Consider the following 6000-nt stretch of genomic DNA (forward strand, 5'->3'; position numbering starts at 1 on the left):
CTGAACACTGTGAGCAGGACGCACTGCACTAACTGTAAATAGTCTAGCTGCCTGACTGTGGTACTAATAGGATCAAAAGAACACCAGTAATTTTCTTCAGGTAGCTGTATATACTATAACAAGACAAGCCTGCCTGTCAGTAAGAAGACAACGGGAACGGATCTAGCTGAACACTGTGAGCAGGACGCACTGCACTAAACTTGTAGGTTTAGCTGAACACTGTGAGCAGGACGCACCCCACTAACTTGTAGGTTTAGCTGAACACTGTGAGCAGGACGCACCCCACTAACTTGTAGGTTTAGCTGAATACTGTGAGGTGGACGCACCACACTAACTTGTAGGTTTAGCTGAACACTGTGAGCAGGACGCACCCCACTAACTTGTAGGTTTAGCTGAACACTGTGAGCAGGACGCACCCCACTAACTTGTAGGTTTAGCTGAACACTGTGAGGTGGACGCACCACACTAACTTGTAGGTTTAGCTGAACACTGTGAGCAGGACGCACCCCACTAACTTGTAGGTTTAGCTGAACACTGTGAGCAGGACGCACTGCACTAACTGTAAATAGTCTAGCTGCCTGACTGTGGTACTAATAGGATCAAAAAAAACAGTAATTTTCTTCAGGTAGCTGTATATACAGTAACAAGACAAGCCTGCCTGTCAGTAAGAAGATAACAGGAACGGATCTAGCTGAACACTGTGAGCAGGATGCACCCCACTAACTTGTAGGTTTAGCTGAACACTGTGAGCAGGACACACCCCACTAACTTGTAGGTTTAGCTGAACACTGTGAGGTGGACGCACCACACTAACTTGTAGGTTTAGCTGAACACTGTGAGCAGGACGCACCCCACTAACTTGTAGGTTTAGCTGAACACTGTGATCAGGACTCACCCCACTAACTTGTAGGTTTAGCTGAACACTGTGAGCAGGACGCACCCCACTAACTTGTAGGTTTAGCTGAACACTGTGAGCAGGACGCACCGCACTAACTTGTAGGTTTAGCTGAACACTGTGAGCAGGACGCACCCCACTAACTTGTAGGTTTAGCTGAACACTGTGAGCAGGACGCACCCCACTAACTTGTAGTTTTAGCTGAACACTGTGAGCAGGACGCACTGCACTAACTGTAAATAGTCTAGCTGCCTGACTGTGGTACTAATAGGATCAAAAGAACACCAGCAATTTTCTTCAGGTAGCTGTATATACTGTAACAAGACAAGCCTGCCTGTCAGTAAGAAGATAGCAGGAACGGATCTAGCTGAACACTGTGAGCAGGACGCACTGCACTAACTGTAAATAGTCTAGCTGCCTGACTGTGGTACTAATAGGATCAAAAGAACACCAGTAATTTTCTTCAGGTAGCTGTAAATACTGTAACAAGACAAGCCTGCCTGTCAGTAGGAAGATAACAAGAACGAATCTAGCTAAACTGAATACAGTGTATATATATATATATATATGCAACACCTGGGATGCATATATATACACAATACACTGTAAGTGCAGCTAACTGACTGACTGTTCTGCCTAATCTATCTAACTCAAATCAAATGTCACTGTCTGTCTCTCTCTCTCTCTCAATGAATGCCGGAACACACACTACGCAGGGCCGCTGTGCAGGCGGCCTTATATAGTGTGGGGCGTGTACTAAATCCCCTGAGCCATAATTGGCCAAAGCCTCCGTGGCTTTGGCCAATTACGGCTCTCTGTTCAGGCGGCGCTGTGATTGGCCAAGCATGCGGGTCATAGTGCATGCTTGGCCAATCATCAGCCAGCAATGCACGGCGATGCCGCAGTTAATTTATGGGCCGTGACGCGCCACACGAATTTGGCGCGAATGGCCCATATCGTTCACAATTCGGCGAACAACCGAACAGCCGATGTTCAAGTCGAACATGGGTTCGACTCGAACACGAAGCTCATCCCTATTTCTGACATATACAAATGTAAGAATATGTTTCCTGATTTTATTTGTTCTTACAAATCAGAGTACAAAAATTATGTTTCATAAATATGTAACAAGAACTTACTATACTGTGGCTATGCATGTGAAGTCTTTTAATGACCTCCATTTGCAGCAGTACTTGCTAAAAAAGTTTCTAAAAACAGAACATCAATGGTCCATTTATTACCATATCTGTAGAAAGGACAGGTTTTTTTAATTTGATTTTTTTTAAAGGTATTAATAAAATTAATAAAAAGAGTAAAAGAAAAAACAAAAACAAAAGAAGCAAGACTAAAACAATTAAAATTATAAACATGCATAGATGTACAGTGCAATATACAAGTATGAAGTCAGATAAAGCAATTTATTGAGGAACACAACTTTTTTCAAACTTTTATGTAGTTAAATGTTAAAAATAAAAACATTAAAAAAATTAAGGTGTACAAAAAGCATTGAGCCATTCAACACATCTATGTACATTTAGGACCCCTTCACACTTTTGCGAGTTGATGGAATGATAGAAATTAATTTATGAAATAACTGAATATTCTTATACTGATGTTTTATTCTTATGAGAGATATGAAGATAATGGTGAAAATGCACATCTAACCTTAATAATAATTTGAAGACCATACCATCTGGTGAGCGATCCTTTCTGAACGTTGTGGTGGATAAAACAGTTGGAACACATTTTATGGGTAGTTCAGAACCCATTGCGGTGCTGTGGATAATTTATATGTTTAAAGGGTGACAGATCTATTTCCAAGGCCTTTTTTATTTGGTAAAGGAAACAAAGTTTCTGGATTTTGCAACACTGTATGTATTATTTGTAGCACATATCTGGACTTTAGTGCCTGTGGTGTAGGTTGATAAAATATTAAAGGAAAAGATCCATAAGCCGCAAATCATAAAGCAGACCCAATTGCATGAAGTGAGATGAATGGCAGCCTCAGCCCAGACTCCAGCCAAGCCACGCACCAACGTGTTTTGCCCTGCCCCTTGGAGCTTAATTATGATTAAGCTCCAGAGGACGGAGCAAAACATATTGGGGGCGTGGCTGCCAAATGCCCTGCAAATTTGCGTGTTTGCCAAACAAGTAATGTTCAGGCCAAACTTTTGCTCGGCCCGAACCATACTAAACACAAAACCAAAAGCTATGCTAGAGCTGTTTAAAACCAATAACCCTAATGTCTTAGAATGGTTCAGTTAAAAAAACTAGACCTTAGTTCAGTGAAGAATCTGTAGCAAGACCAGACAATCTGTCCACCAACTATCCCTATCTAAGATGACCAAGCTTGAGCATCTTTACCAAGACTCGTGAAAAAAATTGCCTATCCAGACTTCCAAAGCAGAAGGAGACTTAGCATGGCCATACACTGTTACTTTTTCTTTGTACGTTTGTTCAGATTCCTTCATCTGCACAACTGAGGTGGATGAAGGATTCCTCCCCACTGGGACATTCTATTCTGACAGCAGGACCTGTTGATGGCAGAATTCATTTGATCAGTGGCTGCGGCCACACACTGTTTCAAATTCAGCTGGTTCAGCGTGAAAGGGGCAAATTTTGATAAGTGCAGGGTAAGCTTTACTCCAAAAGACCCCCAGCTGTGACTGTAGCAAAACATGTTTGTACAAAATATTGTCTTTAGAGGATATGTACTTATACAACCAAGTGCCTGCCTTTTTAAATTAACTAATGTTTGTGTGTACTTTGAAATTTTAAGTATTTTGTGTAAATTAAATTGTTAGAAATTGAGTTTAATCCTTTTTAATTCCAGGTAGCAACATTACAAAATATTACAATTTTACAAAAATACAATACAAACATTTTCATGGGGGGGTCAATTTTTACGCAAAGCACTGTAGCTGCAGAGAATGATCTTACCTGCTCCAATACATAACCGCCAGTGACCACATGGATTATTGGATCTGCAGACCAGTGATCTGAACTATACCAGTTTTGCAAATTTTGATTGGCTCACCTTTTTCTATTCCTTATGTTGCACTTGTAGATTAATTTTGATTGCTGACCTTCATGTTCAAAAGAATAGAATACATTGGTATGCATCTATTGGATATCCTTTGTTATGCTACAATACAATACATAGAGGAATGCATCTATTAAGACTTGTACAAAGAAAACAGTCTGACTCTTTGGAGAATGACCTTCACTGTGTTCTGCATGTACTGTATGTTCTTTTGTATTCAATGTCATGAATAGATTTAGTTTTTTCTAACTAGGGGCTTGTATATGTGTAGGGGATATACAAGCTCACCTTTTGACATAATACTTCAAGCTGATCTCCAGGCAGATATTATCAGGAACCATGAATCAGACTGAGACAGAAGTAAAGTTAAATCACACTTGTTTAATAATAATAATAATAATAATAATAATAAGGTAAACAGAGTAAGCGTAGTCAAAACAAGCCAGAGTTCAGTAACCGGATCGGGTAGTCAGCCAAGCAAATGTCAGAGAGCCAGAGATAAACGTAGTAGTACAGCAAGCAGGATCAGGAGCCAGAAGGAACGTCAGCTGAGCAAGTCTTCAACAGGAAGGCAGGAGAAAGTCTCTGTGATGTTGACAAAGGCAAAGGCAGAGATCAAGTGAGTTGGATGACTTTAAGTAGGCAGGACTGATGAGCAGAATCAACAACAGCTGGGTAACTGTGGAGAGAGATGGGAGCTGGCAATTAGCTGTCAGCTGATCGGCCAGCTCAGAGAAGAAAGGGCTGAGCCCAGCCCTGACAGTACCCCCTCCTCAATGACCCCTCCCCCTCGGAGAACCACCGGGCTTGAGGGGAAAACATCTATGGAAATCACAGAGGAGGACAGGGGCATATATATCCGAGGATGAGACCCAAGAGCGTTCCTCCGGACCGTACCCCTTCCAATGCACCGGGTACTGTATGCGCCCACGGAACCTACGGGAGTCAACAATGGATTGTACTTCATACTCCTCCTGGTTCTCAATCTGTATAGGGTGAGGACGTGGCACCAAGGTGGTAAAACGATTGCAGACCAAAGGTTTCAATAAGGAGGCATGAAACACATTTGTGATGCACATACTAGGAGGAAGGTCCAAGACGTAAGCCACTGGGTTAATCCTGCGAAGGATATGGAAAGACCCAATAAAACGAGGTGCGAACGTCAAAGAAGTAACACGAAGTCGGAGGTTGTGAGACGACAGCCAGACTCTGTCCCCAACCTGGTAGGAAGGTGCAGGCAGGCGTCTGCAGTCAGCATGGAGTCTGTACCTATCATTAGCATGTTGCAAAGCCTCCTGAACTTGTGCCCAAGTGGAACAAAGACCACAGAGATGCTCCTCCAATGCAGGAATACTCTGCGGAACAAACAAATCAGGCAACATGGAAGGTTGGAAGCCATAATTCGCCATAAATGGGGACAATCGGGAAGCAGAATTCAAGGCACTGTTGTGAGCAAACTCTGCCCACGGTAGAGTTTATATAGCAAATATAGCAACGTAAGAATTGCTCCAAGGACTGATTGGCTCGTTCTATGGCCCCATTAGACTGCGGGTGATACGCAGAGGAGAAAGCAAGCTGAATTCCCAACTATGCACAAAAGGCTCGCCAGAACCAGGAGACAAACTGACTACCTCTGTCTGAGACAATCACCTTGGGTGGTCCATGTAAGCGAAAGATCTCCCGAGCAAAAATGGAAGCCAGTTCCTTAGAAGTAGGAAGCTTCTTAAGTGGAATACAATGACACATCTTTGAGAACCGGTCAACCACCATAAGGATAAAAGTGTTGCCTTGGGAGTTGGGTAACTCCACAATGAAATCCATAGACAGGTGGGTCCAGGGCCTCTCTCCATTGAGTATGGGTTGTAGGAGGCCTACTGGAAGGTGTCATGGAGTCTTATTCTGAGCACACAGTGAACAGGCAGCTACGAAGGCAGTTACATCAGCCTGTAGACTAGGCCACCAGAATTGTTGGGAAATGGCCCAAATGAGTTGATTCTTCCCAGGGTGGCCAGCTGCCTTGGGAGAATGGTAAGTCTGGAGCACGGCAGTACGGAGACTCTCT

The sequence above is a fragment of the Aquarana catesbeiana genome, linkage group LG03, assembly GCF_042186555.1.
Source record: "Aquarana catesbeiana isolate 2022-GZ linkage group LG03, ASM4218655v1, whole genome shotgun sequence".
Taxonomy (NCBI): Eukaryota; Metazoa; Chordata; class Amphibia; order Anura; family Ranidae; genus Aquarana; species Aquarana catesbeiana.